Here is a 23,281-nt window from a genome sequence, read left to right on the forward strand (position 1 = left end):
AATAATAACAAAAATGTCTCTTCATGAATTATAGACAGCTAGTGCTTCTTATGCACACAGTGAAACGGCACTATATGCATTCTATGTCTGGAAGAAAAATCATTGTAGTGGAATCTGGATTTCATTACATTTTCATTTTTCATATACACAAATTAAGATACTGTCATTTGAATTGGCAGAACACTGAGTTACATTTACTGAGTTACATTCCACGCACTCAACATTGTCTCCTACGCCGACGCCACCCAACTGATAGTCTCCCTCACCAACAACCCTACCACCGCCAAAAACAATTTCCACGAAGGAATGAAAGCAGTCGCCCCCTGGATAAAAGATAGCTGCCTCAAACTGAACTCAGACAAAACAGAAATCCTCATCCTCGGCTCCACATCCTCCCCCTGGAATGAGTCTTGGTGGCCCTCGGAAACGCCCCCACGACCACGCCTGCAACCTCAGCGTCGTCTTAGACTCATCACTCTCAATGGACTGACAAGTGAGCGCAGTCTCATCGGGTTGCTTCCACACCCTGCGCACGCTTAAAAAAATCTACAAGTAGATCCCCACTGAAGCCAGAAGGACAGTCACCAGGCCCTTGTCAACAGCCGCCTCGACTAGGGCAATGCTCTCTATGCTGGAACCACCGCCAAGACCTGGAAAAGACTACAACACATCCAGAACGCCTCCGCCCATCTCATCAAGAACACCCCACGACACAGCCACACCTCCGCCCTCCTAAGAGACCTACACTGGCTGCCTATCGACAAGAGAATCACCTTCAAGCTCCTGACCCACACCTACTAGGCCCTATACGATGCCAGACAACAGACTCTCCTTCTGCACTCCCGCCAGACAACTCTGCTCCAATGACCAGGCCCTCGCCAAGGTCCCCCGCATCCAGAAAACCACAGCTGGAGGAAGATCCTTCTTCCACGTTGTTGCTGCTGGAACACCCTCCCCATCCACCTCAGGCAATCTCCCACCCTGTCTCAGTTCAGAAGGGACCTCAAGACCTGGCTCACCCCCCTCCATCGCTCCCCAAGCACTTTGAGACCCTCACGGGTGAATAGCTGTGCTCTATAAATCCCTGATTGACTGATTGATTGATTGATTAATGTAGGCATGAACATCAGACATTTTTCCAGCAACTTTAAGACCACCTAGATCATGCTGACCACAAGGAAACAGACCCTCAATCAGCAAATGCAACTAACCACCAAACAGTCAACAATAGACTGCCCTGGCAAACTCCTCGATGGACTGGGCTTGGACAAGATCACATTGAAAGAAAGTAACCTATCCTGACATCACCAAACTGCTTTCGGCCACACAGAAAAACCAGATGTGCTTTGATTTTCATCCAGGATGGACATAAATACGCAGTCAGCAGATATGGAGAAGCTATGGTATTACTACTGGACCCATACCCTTTCTTTGATGCAGTCCATTGGACCACACCACAGAGTAGGCTAGTAAATATCAGAATTCAAGAAACCATCCCTGATTGGATCGTATCCTACCTCTGTGACAGATGAAGCATATCGCTTTCACCGTACACATCAGCTCCTTTGAGCACCAAGTCCTGCAGTGTCCCCTCACCTCTCCTCTGCACTGTATAACTCAGTCCCCTATTGGAACTACCCAGGAGTCCAGTAGCTGAGATGGAAGAATGTGGTCTGATTGAGTAAGGCTCTTCCTGGCCCTTACAGGCCCAAACACTCCATGCACTTTTCAGTGTCTGGTTTTTGCAGGACCATCTGGGTGGTAGATGGCCCTGAGGAGTTGATTGATCTAGGTACATCAGGACATTATGCCACTTCCTTTATAGATGGATGCTGGGAAATGCAATGATTTCATTTCCTGGGAGATGGATGTTGGGAATAAAGTGTGCTTTTCTAGCTGCTTCTTTTAAAGACGGTTTTGTAGGAAACTGGTGATATCACTTTCTGTAGACATGAATGACTGAGAATGACATCTGCTTGCATGGCTTCTTCATTAAATATGTTTTTGGCAGGAAATCAGTCATGTCTTTTCCAGTACAGATGGATGCCGAGAAATCCAGTGATGTTACTTCCTGTCCTGATGAATGACGGAGAATGAAGAGTGCTTGCATGGCTCCTTTTAAAGCTTTGACGGAAAACCAGTGATGCCGCTACCTGTACAGATAAATCCTGGGAAATGCAGCGTTGTCACTTCCTATGGTAATGCATCATAGGGAGGTTATTAACTTGAGGGTCTGTCAAAGTAACCAAGAGCAATGTTCCTTTGATTAAGCAAATTATGCATGCCTGTTTAAAACATTATAAGTTCAATATACAGAACAGTTGGCACATATTTGTGTTCAGTGCTTATATAATGCATTGTACCTCACTGAACACAATACCCACTGAAAATCAGATAGTAAATAAACAATAATTGTTTAACTACTGTACCAGTACATAACACCTATGACTTTTGCTATGCCTGTTTGCAGCCAATGAAACATGCATGTAAGAATAAAATAGAACTGTGAGCTGTTAGAGCACTGCTATTAAATGTCAGAGAATTTCCAATATACTGGTCAAATATTTAAGGGTACATCCATGTGTATTTGGGTGCCACTTGAGTATTCTAGATTTCTACTTTGTATGCACGCCTGCTAGATGTGAGCATTTATGCTCATGTAATCCAGTGCTGCTAATTGCTTTAGTGTACACATCAGTGTGCTAAGCCACCATTCATTTTACCAAAGCTGTTATTCAAGGTATTTCAAGCCACCTTACACATTCAGATTATGAATCCCTCCTATTAAAGTCTAGCTATTGTAAATTCCCAAAGCCAGGCTTCTTTTTTGATCATGTTAAGGTATCCTGTCCGTCTTTGGCCCACATGCAGCATGTCATCTTCTTTCTCAGAACTCTTGAACACATAAGGTGACAAAAGCATGCTACTAGCCCCATGCTATAAGCTCCACGATAAACACATTTCACAGTCAAGGACAATGAATGTGCAAAATAAACATGTAGTCTGAGTTGATGTATTTTCATCATGCTGGTTCATACCGGTTATGTCTCAGAATAACGAAAAGTCCCCCAATGTAGGTTAACAATCAGTGATCAACCTTAAAATGTATTGATCACCGAATCAGAGAGATCTTCACCCCAGGTTATAGCAAGAGGTCCTGCCAGACTGCTGCAGCATCCATCCATATGCTGAGAACATATACAGGGAAGAAAGAAGCTAAGCCCATCTGATGTGTTTTTTCCTTCTGAGGAAGCACTCTGTCCCTGCTGAAGTCTGATAATCAGAGCAATCAGATCAGCTCCTCTTTTGGCCAAATCCCAAAGTGCCCACAAGGTAAGTTAGTTACTTCATGTTTCTGTACTGTAGCACATAGTAGTCTTTAGGGAGTTAGGCAGCTAGTAACATTTCAGACATGTTACATTTTTTAATTATTATGCTGCTAGTAACATGCATTAATGTTTTTAAATTATATTATGGTTATTACTCATATACTAAGCAACAGGATGAGACTTGAAATAAACACTTTAAAAAATATATAGGCCCTCATTTTAACATTGGTGGTAAATGCCGCCTACATCCACGGTGACGGACGCCAACAGACCGTTGCTGCGGCTACCATCCGTTCGCCCAATTATAACCCCAGTCAGATTTCCGCCACAATAAGGGCGGAAATCCGGCTTTGGCCATAGTGGCGGATGGTGGTAAGGTGGTGCTGCTACCACCAGCAGTGCCACGGCAGTAGACCACCGCCAGCCATAATATGACAAAAAATATAGCCTGCCGGTGTTCTGCTGGCGGGCACTGCTGGTGGTAGCAGTGCCCTGTCCCATCCCCTGCTGGAAGACCCCCTGGATCCCAGTAAGTCGGGTTTCTGACAGGGATGGGAAGTAGGGGGTGTTGTGTTGGTGGGTGGGGGTGAGAATGCATGTATGCATGGAAATGTGAATGCGTGTCTGCATGTAATTGTGGATGTGTGTGCGGATGTGTGCGTGAATAAATTAATGCATGAGTGTATGTCTGTGTGAATGTGTCTACGTGTGTGTGTGTATGGGGGAGGTAGGAAGGGAGGGGGAGCGTAGATGAAGGGGTGTCGGGGTGTCTGGGGAGTTTTGGGCAGGAGGGGCTTCCTATCAGTGACTGATAGGGCCTACCGCCATGGTTTTTATGGCTTTACAAACCCTCATAGTGTCTTTTCTTTGTCCAGTACTTGTGCTTGCAATTCTAAAGAATGAAATTGCATTTGAAATACCACTAGTTCCCTGACCCCTTTACAGGACTGTTAATAACCCAGGAAACAAGGACACCACCATGTATGCCAAGTGGGGTTGTTTGGGGTTACATTAACCTGGACTTCCTGCTCAAGTGTTGGTGCTCTGAACTCAGTCCAGGCACCCGTGGGTCGGAAAGCCAGAGCTTGTAGACCTAGGCCAGAGTCCTAGTTTATGCAACACAGTAGAAAACATTTTTTCTTTCGAATACATCTTATATCACACTGTATATCTCATATGAAGAAATACCATATCCAGGCTAGTATCTGTATTGCCCTAGAATGTAAAGTTACATCATAATTGTCAGTTTCCGAAATACTTTAATATCTAGACCACCATAGAGTGGTAATCTCCACATAGCTCCAGTAGGTAATGCACCATATTGAGATCATTATCCAAAAAACTCTCAGATTAGAAAGGAGTTTCTCTATGCTCTATCCACAGCAACCAAATCCCCCACCCATGAGCCTTGCGTGCCATATTGGATTCTTGGCTGCCTCTATCCAAATCATCTTTCTTACTCCCCTTCACAGCCTCGTTCTCCAGTTTGGAAGACCAATTGTGTGTGCCAAGGCCAGTCTTACTCAGACCACATTATTCTTGATGAGGATTAACATTCTGTAATTCTCTGGTGGCTTTCAAACATAGAAACATTGAATGTAAAAGTAATTTTGGGAGAGCTCCCGACCTTATTCTCAAGTCCAATAAAAGCAAGATAGGATGGGGAGGGGGCAATGTGAATGCCTTTTCCACCAGATGTGAGCAGAATGCTGTTTTCATATGACTGCCTTGGAGCTGCTTGTCGGCATCTTTGCTGTAAAGAGTCTAACCAAATGGAAGACTCATCACTAGGTCGTCCTCAGTATCAAATGGGCAACATGTATATGGTTTCCAATGAGAACAAATTACAACTTTGGTGGTGTGAGGTTGAAGCCCTTTGCCAATATCCCAAAAACTCTACTGGACCACTGTCTCTGCAACAGAATTATGGTCATTAAGGGTTCCCTTCCAAGCCTTTCTAGTATGACCAAACAATTGTACTCTAGGCATTTATGGGACTCCAGTAATTGAATGCTGACGTCTCATGATTTCCAGCTAATTCTTGACTTTAGGATCTTCTCAATCTGTATCTCTTTCCCTTTTGCCTCAACTGTCAGCTTCTAGTCTTTGTGAGTTGGGGAGAAGATCCAAAGGTATGGGCTATGGACAACCTTTCATCAAGAGTGGACTGCCAACCACCCTTATGCTTTCTCTCCTGGGCTCAATGAACCACACATGCCTATATGTTAGTCTGGTCAGCTTCAATTTGATTATGATTGAGATGGGATTTGGACCCCCTTCTTGTGTCTCCCATACCCCTGTTAGATTCAATTTCAGACATAGGGCCTGATTACAACTTTGGAGGACGGTGTTAATTCGTCCCTAATGTGACGGATATACCGCCTACCGTATTACGAGTTCCATAGGATATAATGGACTCGTAATACGGTAGGTGGTATATCCGTCACATTTGGGACGAATTAACACCGTCCTCCAAAGTTGTAATCAGGCCCATAGTCACTAAAAGCATATCTTACAGAATGATCAACATCTATCGTTCAGCTATTGCTGCTCATGTACTGCTATCTATTTCAATTCCCATTTGTTATCTAATTAAATTGATGTAGCTTAGGCGATCTCTGCTCCCAAGTATTTCACCACCTAAGATGTCTGTCTGATTCTCTGATTCCTTTCTGAAGCCTCTCTCAATGCCTATCTCTTTCTTAAGAATCTTTCCTTAAAAAGCTGCTGTGTCTCATCTGCTGCAGAAGGGACTATCTCAGATCTCCATATTTCCCTGGAACTTGCTATGTTCTGTTGCTGAACCGGGAATGAGACAGCTTCCCTTTCTTCACCTTATCTTTATCTTTCCGTCCTCTTTCTTGATGTTTTATACCTTGTTTGGAAGAATATCTTTCTAGGACTACTCATGGTAAGTTACCTTCTACTAAACAACTTCTCATTTTCCTCAAGACCTCTATATGTCAATCACCTGTTTCTGTCTGTCCCAAAGGGTGTGTTGAGTTTATTGTTTCTGCTTAAAATTATACTTCTGTTTTTTAGGACCTGTTGCACCGTGGGCACTAGGGCCTCCAAGACCTTATCAGTTGGCTCAAGAATGGGGACTTTCCATCAGACTGATCTTGTATTTCTACCTTTAGGAAAGTCTACCTGAACTAGCAGATCACATGGCTGATTCAGTCCTCTGGGGTCTTTGAACATGCATCTATGTCACCTCTTGCCATAAAATGGAATTTTCCTAGCTTTATTGCAGTGGCAACCTGAGATTTTATTAGAAACAATGAGGGTAGCCTAATCCCACGTTTCCTGGGTAGTAGGTCTCCTGAACCTCCCCTTTTCTTTCTTTTGCTTGCTTTGTTATTCCATTATTCTTAATTTTTGTACCCAGTGTTCTTGCTGCTTTGTTCTTGTATTAACAACCTACGTACATGTATACCCTCATAGAGTGCACTTTCTTTCAGGTTCTTCCTAAATTGCTGGTTGAGGAAGTGTTTGCACTTTGCATTCTTCCTTGAGTTTTGCTGCATCCCTACTCATTCTAGAGTTTTTGTTACTGCTCTTTTACTCTAATAGTTGGACCATTGTTCTTTTTCCTCTGTTGGCAAGACTGATGTTGCCGCTTTTTTCCTACTTCTGCATAAGGAGTCTGTCTCTAAGCTGCCTCCAGCTAATATTTGGAATAGAGATTATGTCACAATATGTTTTTTATACAGTCACCATTATTGCTGCTGGGAGTAATAGTGATTTGCATATTATATAACCCCTTTGCCTTTAATAAAATGTGTATGTATATTTTCCTCCAGGACTAAAGCTAGGAAAATTCCCATTATGCCTCATTGTCAATGTAGGTAATGTGGCATAACCAGACCAATTACACTTCATTTTATAAAGCAAACGTTTACCAAAAGTCTTTATCTTGGGGTAAATCACTTTCCCTCCTAATGCCTTACTCCTCTTATTTGACACAGTTGCAAATAGAGAGAGCATGGTGATACAGTGCTGCAGGCAATCACTGCAGCTCTCATTAACTGATCCCATTTTCATTTAGATGTATACAGACATGCTAAATACAACATTCTTCTTAATGTTTGTGCAGTGTGTTTTGGGTAAATGAAAACCCAGTTTCAATGTAATGTCTTTTTCTGTGGAAATTAATATTTGCTGCACTTTCTGCAAAAGGTCTGTTTCATTATATCTTTACATAAACACAGCATTCCTGAAAATGATAATTATTGGAGATGGCCTTCTCTGCAGTGTCACCCCCAAATATCTAGCCTTTCTCTCTCCAATTTTTGCTGAATTTGATTTTGTTGGTTTTAGCGCTCTGTGCACTTTACCACTGCTAACTAGTGCTAAAGTGCTTGTGCTCAATCCCCTAAACATGGTTTGATTGGCTTACACCTGATTGATCTATTTACTTTACTTATAAATCCCTTATCGAGTGGTATACCATATATCCATGGCTTGTAAAGAAAATGCTACCAGACAGACTGCAGCATGTATTGTGCAAACCACTTAATTAGCACCTTAAAACATCTTCCGGGCCTGCCACTGCAGCCTGAATGTAGTTTTAAACTGCCATGCCGACTTGACATTAGTATTTGTTACCAAGCCTTAAACTCCCCTTTTAATACATACAAATCACCCCTAAGGTACGCCTAGAGATCCCATAGGACAGGGTGCTGTGTAATTAAAAGGTTGGACATGTACTTTTAAGATTGACATGTTATGGTAGATAAAAACTCCAAAATGTGTTTTTCACTACTGTGAGGCCTACCCCTCCTATAGGATAACATTAGGACTCTTAGAACATTTAATAAGCTGTGTTTCCCAATCGGGAGCGGGTACCTACAACATGTTTGATATATATGAAATTGTAATGATAACCCCTCTTTAATGGCAAATTTTGACATTTTGAAAGTTAAAACGAGAAGGCGATTGATGGAATGCTTGAATTAATATCATCCACTGGCAATCACTTGAAGTTATATCCCAATCAATTGTTTGCCGCCCACCATGCCATGTCATTTAGAACCTGCATATGCAAATCAGTATTAACCCTGATCCTCAGGGGAACAGTCCATCCTGAACTGTTTGGCCAAGACCTTCCGGAACTGGACTTCAGGACTGGTAAAGCCCTTTTTTATGGGCTCTTCAACCGGGTATAGCTTGGTTCCAGTGGCACAGTAAGTATGGAACCACATTTGGGCATACCCGCATCACTTATGGCAAGGCCATAAGTATACAAAGCAGTGGTGGATGGAATACTGGAATTAGACTCATCCACTGATAATCGCTCATTACCTTTTGCCGTTCACCCTGCAAGGGTTTGTGAATATTGCTTGACCATGGCTCACAGCCCAGACAACCAACAACCCAATTTCGCACAATAACCATAACCTCTTCCTTACTTTGTTTAGACATAGCTCTGACTGCATGTAACCTGGGTATAGTTCTTTGTTTAAAACTTGCAAACTATTTGCTTTATGCCTTCAAAGGTGTGTGTATGGTACAGTCACGGCTGACGGTCTTTGACGGGGTAGCGCAACAAATAGATATAGGCTAAAGATTTGTTTTGTTCAATGTACATATTAGCCGGTGGTGAGGTTTGCTTGAGCTGATGCAATAGCATTGTCTAAGAGCTAGCTGATATGATGGTACCAGACAGCCTGCCCTCACATTTCTGTGAATTGCCGTAGATGGCCTGCCCTCACATTTCTGTGAATCACTGCATATTCAGGAACTTGAAATGTGTGACAAATTTGTGATTTTAGCCACAGTTTGTTGATGCCAGGGCATTCTAGGTAAGAAACCATTCGTGGGATTAACCCAAACAACAATGTCTGCAGTTAGTTGATTTTCCTAAGTGCCAGCAGAGCCCTTTCTGGTTGTAGTGGGAGAATGAGACATTATTGTCTTCCGTACTGATAAGGTACTACATAGGAAATGAACATCTTGTTCTCCTGGCTCATCCCTATTCATCAGGGGGAGCTGTCAGAACACATTCACTTGGCAATGTGACAGGCAGGAACATGCCCTGTACTCACCCCTTGTGGCTGCTGTGCTGTCCTCAAATACCTATATGCCTGGAAAGGGTACCTCCTGAGTATTGGCCACTAAGAGGTCATGCTCCAACGGCCATCCTGCCCAAGTTGGGAGGACATCCCCAGCTCGACCTCTGCAATCTCCTGGGCCAAGCATCACATGTCCTTCCACCTTTTCCTACAGTGGGTCCTCCACCAGAGGTGGACCCTCAGGGTCCGCACCTTCTTTGTGATAGCTCTCCATTATTCCTTTTTCTGATGGGCATTGATCTGAATGGATGCAAAAGACAAATCAAGATAACATAATCACAAGTTTTATCACAAATGGTTGAATCACATATATGTAAATTCAACAGGCATGAATGAACCAACAGATGCACAGTCTGTGAGAATGACTCACTGCATACAGTCCTTGCTGGCAACTACCAGGGTACAAACTTCAACATTGCACATGTGTAACAATCAAGGTTTTGGCATGGTGGGTACAGAAAGTGTATTCCTTGTGCATGTGTGGGCACGTGGCCTAACAAATGCAGACTTGTGCCACTTCAGGGAGTGTTGCTCTGTGTTATGTACCTGTACCACACAACACTTCTTTGGACATATCTGTCTATCAATCAATCAATCAATCACTGCATTTGTAAAGCGCGCTACATACACGCGAGGGTCTCAAGGCGCTGGGGAGGGGAGGGGTGCTACTGGTCGAAGAGCCAGGTCTTGAGGAGTCTTCTGAAGGCCAGCAGGCCCTGGGTCTGTCGTAGGATGGTGGGGAGAGTGTTCCAGGTATTGGCGGCGAGGTAGGAGAAGGATCTGCCGCCGGCAGTGGTTTTACGGATGCGGGGGACTGTGGCGAGGGCCAGGTTGGCTGAGCGGAGGCTTCGGGTGAGGGTGTGGAAGCTGAGTCGGTTGTTGAGGTAGGTGGGTCCGGTGTTGTGCAGTGCTTTGTGTGCGTGGATCAGGAGCTTGAAGGTGATCCTTTTGTTGACGGGGAGCCAGTGCAGGCCTCTCATGTGGAGTGTGATGTGGCTGTGGCGGGGGACGTCGAGGATGAGTCGGGCCGAGGCGTTCTGGATGCGTTGGAGTCTTAGGAGCTTGTTTGTAGTTCCTGAGTAGAGGGCATTCCGGTAGTCGAGTCTGTTGGTGATGAGGGCCTGGGTAACGTTTTTTCTCGTGTCGAGGGGGATCCATTTGAAGATCCTGCGGAGCATACGGAGGGTGTTGAAGCAGGACGCGGAGACGGCGTTGACTTGCCTGGTCATGGAGAGAGTGGAGTCGAGGTTGACCCCCAGGTTGCGTGAGTGGTCTGTGGGTTCCGGGGCTGTGCCTAGAGTCGTCCCAGGCTGATGGGGTGGGTCCGAGAATGAGGTCTGCTGTCCTTCATCCAGTCGGCTACTGCCTTCATTCCTCGGTGGAGGTTAGCTTTGGCGGTGTGGGGATCTTCGGTGAGGGATATGATCAGCTGGGTATCGCTGGCGTAGGAGATGATGTTGAGGTTGTGTTGTTGTGGGCGAGGGGGGCCATGTAGATATTGAACAGTGTCGGGCTGAGGGAGGATCCCTTTGGGACGCCGCAGATGATCTCGGTGGTTTTGGAGCGGAAGGGTGGGAGGCGGATGCTCTGGGTTCTGCCGGAGAGGAAGGATGTCGTCCAGGCCAGGGCCTTCTCTTGGATACCAGCGTCATGGAGGCGTGCTGATAGGGTGCGGTGGCAGACCGTGTCAAAGGCTGCTGATAGTTTCAGGAGGATGAGGGCGGCCGTTTCTCCTTTGTCCATCAGGGTCTGGATGTCGTCAGTGGCGGCGATGAGGGCGGTCTCAGTGCTGTGGTTACTGCAAAAACCGGATTGGGAAGGGTCCAGGATGTTGTTGACTTCGAGGTAGCGGGTCAGCTGTTTGTTGACAATCTTCTCGGTCACTTTTGCCGGGAAAGGGAGCAGGGAGATGGCTCGGAAGTTCTTGAGGTCGTTGGGGTCCGCCTTGGGCTTCTTCAGAAGGGCGTTGATCTCGGCGTGCTTCCATCTTTCTGGGAAGGTTGCTGTCTCGAAGGAACAGTTGATTGTTTTCCGGAGGTGGGGCGCGATGGCTGCCCTGGCTTTGTTGGAGACGTGGTGAGGGCAGGAGTCCGATGGGGATCCGGAGTGAATGGAGTTCATGGTTTTGATGGTGTCTTCGCCGCTGACGCTGGACCAGACGGTAGTCGCAGGGGTGGTGGACTCGGTGGTGGGTGCGGGGGGGCGGGGTTGAAGCTGTCGTGGATGTCGGTGATCTTGCGGTGGAAGAAGGTGGCCAGGGAGTCGCACAGGTCTTGAGATGGCGGGATGTCGTTGGTGATGGAGCTGGGGTTGGAGAGTTCTTTCACGATGCTGAAGAGCTCTTTGGTGTTGTGTGCGTTGTTGTCTAGGCGGTCCTTGAAGGCGGTCTTCTTGGCGGTCCTGATGAGTTGGTGGTGTCTGCAGGTGGCGCTCTTGAGGGCTGTGTGGTTGTCTGGTGTCCGGTTGTGGAGCCATTTCTTCTCCAGCTTCCAACAGGTGTGCTTGGAGATCCGGAGGTCCTCGTGAACCAGGAGGCTTTCTTGTTGGTGTGGTTGGTTGTAGAGGTCTTGAGAGGGTCGAGGGTGTTGGCACAGTCGTTGATCCACTGTGTGAGGTTGGTCGCGGCGGTGTCTGGGTCGGTGGGGTCGGTGGGTGGTCTCAGGGCGAGGGCAGTAGTCAGTTGGTCCTCGGTGACCTTGCCCCAGCAGTGGCGTGGAAGCTGTTGGGTGCGGTGGTGTGTGGTGGGTTTTCTGAAGGTGAAGTGGACGCATCTGTGGTCGGTCCAGTGTGGTTCGGTGGTGTGGTTGAAGGAGATGTGGGGGCTTGCAGAGAAGATGGGGTCGAGCGTGTGTCCAGCGGCGTGAGTGGGTGTCGTTACGAGTTGTTTGAGTCCGAGGTTGGTGAGGTTGTCGGTCAGGGCGGTGGAGTTGCCGTCGTTGTTGTTCTCGAGGTGGAAATTCAGGTCCCCGAGGAGGATGTAGTCCGTGGAAGCGAGGGTGTGGATGCTGATGAGGTCGGCGATGCTGTCACTGAACTGTGGGCGGGGTCCGGGAGGTCTGTAGATGAGAGTTCCTCTGAGGGTGGTGTTGGGGTAGGTGTGGATCTGGAAGTGCATGTGCTCGGCGGTGGTGAGGGTGTCATCGGTGTTCGTTGAGATTTTGATGGAGTCTTTGTGGATGATGGCGATTCCTCCTCCCACTCCGTTGGTGCGGTCTCTGCGGAGATCTTGTAGCCCTGTGGGATGGCTATGGCGATGTCGCGGCCTCCATATGAGGGCAGAGGGAGGGAGGAGCAGCTGGGAGGTGGGAGTGGGCGGCCAATGGGAGTGAAGGGGGCGGGGCAGCAGGGGCTCAGCGGCGAGGGAAAAACCCAGGGGAAAACCCGGGGAAACAACGGTGGGAAAAGACGGCGGGAGAGGGACAACACAGCACAGGGGTACAGAAAGCAAAACACAGGGGCACAGAATGAAAAACAAAGTGTCACAGAAGCCAAGTGCAGGGATACAGAAAAAAGGAAGCGAGTAGTCAGGCGGCAAAAGCGGCAATGGAGGTTCGACCCACAGGGGGCTGCGAGGCAGATGGGGGGAGCGACCTGCCTGGTGACAGGGTCAAAGGTCTATCCTACAGAAATGGCATCCATTAAACAAAGGCATGCATTGTACAGTTTCTGCTATGTGACAAAGCTACTGAGTCACATATCATGACCTCCCAGGAATCAACACACTGTCTGCACTGTAGGGCTGTAAGTTAAGCAATACACCTGTACAGGCAAATATGACCTGTGTGAAGGTGACAACAGAGCTGTGGGAGTAAGGGATGTGTCATGAATCTAAGACACACATTGACAATGATGCTAAATGCACATATGGACTAGATTAATTATTTACATCTGAACCCATTCCTAATCTAGTGAAAGGAATAAGGCACTCAGGGAAGGTTTTGCCATTAGAGCCTCATATTGGCCACATGACAGGATCTGCTGGGGTACAGGGAGTGGGCATAGTCTACAGTGACTCTACCACAACCTACACTAGTTTCCATAATGGGAGATATCTTTGACAGGCCCTGGTCTCTTGAGGCTGAGCTGACAAAACGTACATGACACTCCATTCCAATTACCGTGCATGACAGTATATCACGTAGCCAACAGCAATTTGGCATGTGGTGTGTGTGGCAACCTGAAGGACAGAGTAACTCATGATATGCATCCCACACAACAGTTTAGCAAGGGCAGATGTGTTCTGAAAGGTCTGTGGCACTATACACATTGCTCACATGACTCCCTACTAATGCAACATTCATACACTGCTCATACTGTCTTGCACATACATGTTGTCTGACTTTTATAGCAATCAGGAGGCAAGATATGTCAGTGGTTGGCAGTAATGTCTCCTTACCTAGTTATGAGCATCCAACATAAGGAGGGTCTAGGACCCCAAAAAGCTCACATAACACAACAATACGACTGAATTTAACATATGGTACTGGCGACCAATACCTACACATTGTCCATCCTATTGATGCTACACAGACTGCAACAACAGGCCCATAACTGGCATGCATGGGCACATTCTAGCCTGTGAGGAGGAAAAGGATGGTGAAGTACAGAGAAAATTATGCATATGAGGTACTTACCTGCTCCTCTGGTGAGCCATAGAGATGTTCATACAGGGGTAGGACCTCAGTCACCAGCCTTTCCAGCTCCTCTGGTGAGAAGGCAGGGGCCCATAACCTGCTGGACGTGGCATGATTGCTCCCAGAGTTGGCACACAGCAGCTCAGGTAGTGGAGGTGTTGCTGGCAGCAGTGTCAGGAGTCAAGTGAGTGAATCTACAGAACATGGCTGTCACGTCTGACACATATGTGGTCGTCACTGAGGGCGGACACAAACAATGGTCCATAACCACCACTGTTAAGAACGTTAGCCTATGGCTTTGTACGCTACAGCTGCAACCGGCTATTGCCATGACGACTTCCGCTAGCTGTCACAGGGGGTTCCTAATGTCCAGTGGAGTAGGGCAGACATCTGCCATTTTGGCAGACTGAAATGCTGTATTAGGCTTTAGAAAACTGTGTCACACCTGCAAAAAAGTATTTTTGACCTCATGAACATCCTTATCCTGTCTTGTAATGTAGGTCCTACTACTCAGACACTATTGTAGTATGTTGCAGGGCACAGATGGCATTTAACTGTGGGGCACAGTCCACCACTGCCAACAGTCATTTTGGTGGATGGGATATCCAGTCACATTTTGAGGGGCAATTGTGTTATAGATCTTTGAGTTTGGTCCATATACATGTTGTGGACAAGTGTGGGAAACCATGGGGTAGTAGTGTGTACTGGCTACAATGTCTATCCATTCAGAAATTCCTTGTCACATGATATCAATGACATACATCATGTATGTTGCTGTGGACACACTGACTAATGTTACAAATCATGCCTTGTCATACCTATTGTCTACCATCCACTGCCAGACCATCAGGCCATGGAGCTATGGCACATGATAACATATCACCACCTGTATAGGCATACAATAGTTGACATCTAATCAGTTGGAGCCAGATCTGATTCCAGGTATTAGTTATCCAACCAGCATTAAAGTCCAATTGTAAAAGTCATGTCAGTATTGCCCTTCCTAGCCACGGGGTCCTTCCAATATACAATGGCCTTATCTGCTGGTATGTCCCAACCTATGTTCAGTCAGGTGTTGAAGGATGTCCTCTCAGCAATGTTGGAACACCCTGACAGCTATATCCAGTTTCTCGGACATGAGGATTTAGCCAATGTGAAGGCTGACTTTTATGGTTTTGCACCCATCCCAGATGTGGTGGGGGCCATTGATGGCACACATGTTGGCTTGGTCCACCGCATGGCAATGAACAAATGTATTGCAACATAAAGAACTTCTATTCCATCAATGTGCAAGTTGTCTATTTAGTAGATCTCTACATTTCACATGTCTGTGCCCACTATCTGGGATTAATCTATGATTCGTTCATAAAGCAGTACAGCACAATACCCCAGCTGTTGTCACAACTGTATCCAGAGAGGGCCTGGCTGGTTGGTAAGTCACATATGTCCTGTTTGTGTGTGCAATGTGTGGTGCTACGATCATGAAGTGAGTGACTCATTGTTGCACATATGTCTCATTACTTAACAGGAGACTCCACATATCCAAACCGTTCTTGGTTGTTGACGCCACAAAGGAATACAACTACACCAGGGGAAGTCCGCGTCAATGAGGCCAATGAAAGAACACAATGGGTAGTGGAGCGGGCTTTAAGGTTCCTGAAGCCAGATTTAGGTGTCTGGATAAGACTGGTGGAGCCCTCCTCTACTCACCTGGAAAGGTGTGTCAGATCACTGTGGCATGCTGCATGCTTCACAACATCGCCCTGAGCAGAATATACCATACATCCCAGATGAGGGGAAGCCTGCAGTGCCACTGGGTGAGAATCCTAAAGTGCCAAGTGGGAATGACAGTGGTGAAAAGGGAGGAACTGACTTGTGGGAAGATCTCAACAGCTACTTTTTTAGTGTATTTCATGTGATGCAATGACTGACTATACAATGAGAATGTGTGGAGTTGAGTGTTTTAGCAACAACTAGGGAGCTGATTATCTGCAATATTCAGCCCAACGCTGTTTGAAGAGTCAGCCTTTAACATATCCCCACCTTGATGATGTTGCTTTGTTTGTGTCAGTTTCCTTGCAATGTAATTACATTTCCAGTTGCTTGCTATGTGATTTGTATAATAGGTATGTTTTCAAGCCTCTATTCCTTGTTTTGTCTTTGTACAGGTACCTTCACCATGACATCCTCATGTGGGCATTTCAGAATTGTGACATTGACAGGCATCTGATGCAGTTCTGACACAGGAAGTGGACATGGATTGTTCCAGGTAATGTAGGTCACAGATATGGGTTGCATGAGACCTGTGCCAAGGCAGCTTGCACAGTGTTTTGGTGGAGGGTCCGAGGGTCACATTGGACTTGTTTTGTGTGCTGTGTTTGGCATCATGTTGGCATGAAATTAGTGGTCATTGATTGTGAGCAAGACATTCACCCTTCACATTCGCTAAACACTATTCTAGCTGTAGATGTGTTTCATCATTGCAGGCCACAGTGCCTGTGCCACAACACTGATATATGTTTGTGTCATACCACCAGATGCATGGTCATTGGATTAAGATGGGCCAGTGATCAGGGACTGTTGTTCTGCCATCTGACTGTATCTTGGATTATGTGATGCTGGATTACTTTGGTGTGTTATGTGATAAGGCTCAAGCTGCTGACATCATCCACTTTAATGTTTACCTATTCAACAGGACAAGTTCTGACAAATCCCTCCCTTCTTTGGTCTGGGGGCTGTGCCCTGAAATATGTACTTTGACTCAGTATGACTCACTCATTCTTTTGTCAAAAAGGTCCAGACAAATGGACAGACTGTATGGTGTACGCTGGAATAAAATGTTTGTTGCGATCAGACACTCGTACGTATGTGTTTGTGTGTAATGGTTGTAAATCACGAGCAGGACACTGTGGGCCATATTTATACTTTTTGACGCACAACTGCACCAACGCAGTTGTCCGTCAAAACTTTTAACACCAGCTAAAGCCATTCCAACGCGCCATGCGGGCGCCTTATTTATGGAATGACGTTAGCCGGCGCTGCGGACTGGTCTGCTTAAAAAAAAATGACTCACACCAGGCCGTGCTGGCGTATGGGAAAATGGGGGTTGTGCGTCAAAAAATGGTGCAAGTCAGGTCTGAGACAAAAATTAGGCCTCAAACCGGACTTGCGCCATTCTTTTTTACGCCCAACCCCCCTTGACATGACTCCTGTCTTAGCAAAGACAGGAGTCATGCCCCCTTGCCCAATGGCCATGCCCAGGGGACTTATGTCCCCTGGGCATGGTCGGTCATTGGGCATAGTGGCATGTAGGGGGGCCCAAATCAGGCCCCCCTATGCCACGTTACAAAAACTGAAAAAATACTTACCCCAACTTACCTTTCCTTCCCTGGGATGGGTCCCTCCATCTTTGGGTGTCTTCCTGGGGTGGGCAAGGGTGGCAGGGGGTGTCCCTGGGGGCAGGGAAGGGCACCTCTGGGCTCCTTCTGAGCCCACAGGTCCCTTAATGCCTGCCCTGACCCAGGCGTTAAAAAACGGCGCCCATCAGGCTGTGCGCCATTTTTTAAGTCCCACCCCCTCCTGTGCGTCAAAATGACGCCAGAGTATAAAAAAGGCGCACAGGCCTTAAAGTCATTTTTTGGAAGGGAACGCCTACCTTGCATATCATTATCGCAAGGCAGGTTCCCCCTTACAAAAAATGATGCACATGGTTGGATTTTGATGTCCACTGGGTCGGGCGTCAAAGTATAAATATGGGGCAGGGTTTGCGCCGAATGTGCGTCAAATTGTTTGATACATTCGGTGCAAGCAGAGTATAAATATGCCCCTGTGTATCCACAACATATCCCTTCTTGCACAAGTAAGTTTTGTCTTCATCATTTGGTTCACATGGTCTTACATCTCTCCATAGCAAACATTTGAAATTAGGCAAGCAGACAAAGAGCTTGTGGTGGGTGAATTTATTACAGTCCTGATGCAGTAAATAAAATTTGGACAGAAAAGAAGAAAAATAATAAAGTGACGGTGTCAGTCATGGTGAATGAAATCATTGGGGTAGATGCCACACCATTGGGTGTCCAAAGTCCAGTTACTCTTCCCATTGGAACTGGTAGGTAAGTCATGCTCAGTCAACAGAGTGAATGTGTGGCACACAAAGGAGTTCCTTTAGGAAGAGGTCACTTGCTGGCAGTGGTGGGTGTTTTGTCATCCACACCTTTTGGGTTCTTTGCTGGATGTCCACACTTGCATGGTGGGGGGATCTTCTGCTACAGACACAGGGGTGGCTAAGGCTTGTTCCTCTGGCAGGGCCTCCCTTCCAGTGGCTGGCACAGATGAAGAAGTGCCTGGTGTTCATGTGCCAAAGGAAGGGGTAGAGTTATGTTGTAGAACCCTGCTCAGGGTGGGGTTAATGTCCCTTATCACCCCTGTTAGGGAGGCCATGTTGGTATTGTGCACCTCCCACTGTTCATACATATCCCTATAGATGTCGCTCTTTAGCTGCTTGATTCATCAGAGTTTGGTTACTACCTGGCCCATCATGCCTTGGGAGTCCTGAGAGACCCCCAAGATGTGGCTGATTGTGTCCTGGCCAGGAGCAGCCCCAGTGGTCTCACCCCGCTGCCACAGCATCCCTTTGGATGTTCCTCTTTAGCTGCTTGATTTATCGGAGTTTGGTTACTACCTGGCCCTTCATGCCTTGGGACTCCTGATAGACCCCCAAGACGTGGCTGATTGTGTCCTGGCCAGAAGCAGCCCCAGTGGTCTCACCCTGCTGGCCACAGCAACCCTCCCATTCACCCTACCCCCATGGGCCTATTCCCTTTCATCAGGGTGCCCTCTCCTGCTGGGTCCTGGACCCTCATTGTCGGACGTGTTGTGCTGCAACTCAGGATCCAGTACTGGGGGACACAAGATGGTAGACACTGTGCTAGGGACACAGGTTCAGGGACGGGGGTGCAAATGGTTGCCTTTGATGTTGAGGCTGGGAGGTGTTGATAGGGCCACAGTGAAACTCACTGTTGGTGTCAGACCAGGTTGCCCAGATGGGTCAGAACCGTCCTCCACATCAAGATGTCCAGGAGTGTCTTCTTCACTGAGGGCTTCATCAGAGATAAAGTGGTAGTCTCTTGTGTGGCCTTTGTGTACCCATTGGCAGCTCGACCTGTTGATGTGAAAGATACAAGGTTACTGGCTGTCTTGTGACATCTACCTCCAACAGTTTAGTGTTACATTAAGCATGTACCTTGTACAAAGTTATTTTGCAGTTAATCTTATTGTGGCAAGTAGCCATGATATTGGTTGTATTGACCTGACATTTGTGAAGCATGCCCATTCCATCAAAGTCAAGCAGCTCATTAGCCCTTGGGAGGATGGCCTGATAATGCCATCTTGCCACGAGTGCAGGGAAAACAGTGGATTGCAAAAACTAGGCTTTGCTCATTTTGAGGCCTAGTTGATTGTTATGCAAACAGACCCAGGACTTTGTTGTATATGTACCTGGAATCACCATGTGGTCAGTGCATTGTGAATGTATCTGCTACCAATACCATTCTGGTGATGCATCTGGAGGCCTTTGGGATCATTGTTTTGCACACTGGGTAAGCTGTCCTTCCTGTCCTCAATAGTTTAATCTTGGTTAGTTGGTCAAGATGGAACTAGGTGACCAGACACATCTCAGAGTTGAGCATGATCTGTATCATGGTCACTCCCGGTTTAGTAAACTTCAATTGTGAGTTAGCAGGTAAGGCTGTCTGGAAAAGGGACCACTGGTCTGGTGTTTGGAGTTACTGAAACACTGCCTCCTAGGAGTTGCACTCAAGTCACTCTCTATACTACAGCCTTTATACAAATGGTATCCTCCCAGGTGAGTAAACTTAAATTGAGAGTTCATAGTTCAGATTTGGGCAAGTGAACATTGTCTTTTTGGTTAAAGTTAGAGACACAGGACCTATTGGGCTCAGCATTCTGGTCAATCCCTCTACCTGCCACCACCATAAGAATGTTATCCTCCCAGATGAGAAAACTTCATTTGAGAGTTGAGACACAGGGGTATTTGGACATAAAAACACTGGGCTTTTTATTTGGAGTTAGAGAGACAGAGCCTCCTGGCATTAGCAGGCATGTCACTCCCTGTACTACATACACTTGATAAATAGCATCTCCACAGGTGAGTACACTTCATTTGTGAGTTTTGAAAGAAGGGTATTTGGAGAACTGAACACTGGACTGGTGCGTTGAGCTCGAGAAACAGTGCCTCCCGGCCTTAGCAGTCATGTAACTACCTGTACTACACACACTATATAAATGACATCCTCCTAGGTGAGTACACTTCAATTGAGAGTTAAGACACAGGGGTCTTTGGACAAGGGAACACAGGGCTGATGGTTGGAGTTACAGCAACAGTGCCTGCTGGGAGCTGCAGTCATCTCACTCCCAGTAGTACACACACCTGACCAATGTACTCCCCCAAGTTGAGTACATTTCATTTGAGAGTTCACCAATAGATGTATTGGGGCATGTGGCCACTGTGCTGGTGTTTGGAGTTACATAAACAGTACCTCCTGGGAGTTGCAGTCAGGTCACCCTCTCTACTCAACAATACTTGACAAGTGGTATCCCACCAGGTGAGTAAACTTCATTTGGGAGTGAGTTTCCAAACAGGGGTCCTCGGACAAGGAAACTGAGCTGGTGTTTGGAGTTACAGAAACAAGGCTTGTTGGGAGTTGTTGTCATGTCACTCTCTCTAGTGCACACGCTATACAAATTGTATCCCCCAAGTGAGTACACTTCAATTGAGAGTTAAGACACAGGGGTCTTAAGACAAGATAACACTGTGCTTGTGTTTGGAGTTACAGAAACAGGGCATCCCGGCCTTAGCAGTCATGCCAGTCCCTGTACTACACACACTATTCAAATGTTACCTCCCCAGGTGAGTACACTTTATTTGTGAGTTACCAAATAGGAGTCTTTGGAGGAGAGGACACTGGGCTGGTGAGTGAAGTAACAGTGACAGACCCTTATGGCCTTAGCAGTCATGTCAGACCCTCTACTACACACACTATACAAATGGTATCCTCCTAGCTGAGTAAACTTACATTGAGGGTTGTTAAACAGGGGTTTTTTGATGAATAAAAACTGTTCTGGTGTTTTGAGTTGCTGAAACAGTGCCTCCTGTGAGTTGCAGTCAGGTTATTCCATCTAGTTCACACACTTTTCCAATGTTCTCCCCCAGATCAGTAAACTTCATTTCTGAGTTGACAAATAGGGGTATGTGGGCAAGTGACCACTGTGCTGGTGTTTGGAACAAGACATGCTGGAAGTTGGCATCATGTCAGTACCTATGCTACACACACTATACAAATATTATCCCCCCAAGTGAGTACACTTCATGTGTGAGTTACCAGAAAGGGGTCTTAGGAGCAGAGGGCACTGGACTGGTGTTTGGAGTGATAGTAACAGAGCCTCCTGGAAGTTCCAGTCATATAAATCCCTGTACTACACACGATATGCAACTATCATCCTGCCAGGTGAATACACTTCAATTGAGATTTAAGACATATGGCTCTTTGGACAAGAGTACACTGGTCTGGTGTTTGGAGTTACAGGTACAGGGCCTGTTAGGAGTTGCAGTCATGTCACTCCCTCTAGTTCCTAACACTTGACAAATGGTATACTCCCTGGTGCGTGAAGAGCTTTGGAGAGATTACCAACAGGTGTATTTGGGCAAGTGAACCCGGGGCTGGTGTTTGGAGTTACAGACACAAGGGCTTTTGGTAGTTGCAGTCATGTAACATCCTGTGCTACACCATAGAAATGCTATCCTCCCAGGTGAGTCCACATTAATTGAGAGATCACAAACAACAGTATTTAGACAAGAGGGCACTGGGCTGATGGCTGCTTCTACAGTCACATGGCCTTCCTGGCCTTAGTAGTCATGTCACTCCCTCTACTACCCACATTTGACAAATGGTATTCTCCCAGCTGAGTAAACTTAAATTGTAAGTTGCCGGACAATGGTCTTCAGACAAGTTGCTGGTGTTTGGAGTTGCTGAAACAGTGCCTCCGTGAGTTGCAGTTATGTCACTCTCTCTAGTACACACACTTGATCAATGTTCTTCCCCCAGGTGAGTACACTTTGATTGAGAGCTCGCTAACAGATGTATTCTAGCTAGTAACCACTGTGCTAGTGTTTGTAGTTACAAGAATAGTGCCTGCTGGGAGTTGTAGTCATGTCATTGCCTGTACCACACACACTTGACAAATGTTATCTCCCCAGGTGTGTACCCTTAAATTGATAGATACCAAACAGGGGGATTTAGGGAAGTGACCACTGGTCTTTGGTTGGAGCTATAGAACAGTGCCTGCTAGGAGTTGGAGTAAGGTCAGTTCCTGTAGTACACACACTATGCAAATGTCATCTCCCCAATGTGAGTTGCAAATTAGAGGTATTTGGACTGGTGGAAACTGGGCTGGTGAGTAGAGTGGCAAAAGGTGAGCTGTGAGCATGCATGACATAGCATTTGAGTGACATTTTTTATGTTATGATTTACCAAACTCCACTCCCTCAGGTATTCCTGCTAAGATCCCAGGATGCAGGATGGCCAAGACCTTCTCTTCCCAGGGCAGGAGATGTAATGGGGCACTGGGAGAGCCACCGCCATTCTTCTTGGCCTGCAGCTGGTGCCTAGAGACCAGGGAACGGACCTTGCCAGGAGTTCATTCTACCTCTTCCTAATGTCATTCTTTGTGTGCACTGTGGTACCTCCAGGATTGACTCTGTCAACGATCCTGTCCCACATTTGCATTTTTTTAATGAGACAAGTATGCTGGGCTTGTGCTCTAAACAATTGTGGCTATGCTCTTATGATTTCATCCAACATGACTCTTAACTCATCTTCAGAAAAATGGGGATTTTATAAACGTTCAATGGTGGAAAAAAACAGGTGACAGTGACTAACTAAACAGGGTAAGTGCAAAAGGGTGTGACTGGACAAAAGTATGTGCAGGGTGTTATATGTGCTAGTGAAACAAAGTGGTGTCTAGTATATGTACTGTGCGTAAGAAGTTGCTCTGGCTTCTGTTTGTTGTAGTGTAAATGCAAAGAATTGTGGTCCGTGAAGGGGTGTGCTTCATAATGTCCTTAGCAGATTTGTTCAGTATGTCAATGTGTGTCAGCTGTGTTGTTTTCAAATTCATCCAATGTGCAGTTGTGTATTACTTGGGTGACCACGGACTGCCGTGGTTC

At 46.5% G+C, this 23,281-nt stretch overlaps 1 protein-coding gene across 3 annotated transcripts in view; it reads right to left on the reverse strand.

Moving 5' to 3' along the window:
• Positions 1-23,281, reverse strand: part of CYSLTR1 (cysteinyl leukotriene receptor 1) — a 455,894-nt gene that overhangs the window by 16,243 nt on the left and 416,370 nt on the right. The window contains exon 4 of one of the 3 annotated variants that reach the window (XR_011199295.1): positions 18,530-19,198. The exons of the other annotated variants lie outside the window; for them this stretch is intronic. The gene's annotated coding sequence lies outside the window, so the exon portion shown is untranslated. Of the gene's footprint in view, positions 1-18,529; positions 19,199-23,281 lie in introns of those variants that run through there. 3 annotated transcript variants of the gene reach the window in all.

The sequence above is a fragment of the Pleurodeles waltl genome, chromosome 2_1 (genome assembly GCF_031143425.1).
Source record: "Pleurodeles waltl isolate 20211129_DDA chromosome 2_1, aPleWal1.hap1.20221129, whole genome shotgun sequence".
NCBI lineage: Eukaryota > Metazoa > Chordata > Amphibia > Caudata > Salamandridae > Pleurodeles > Pleurodeles waltl.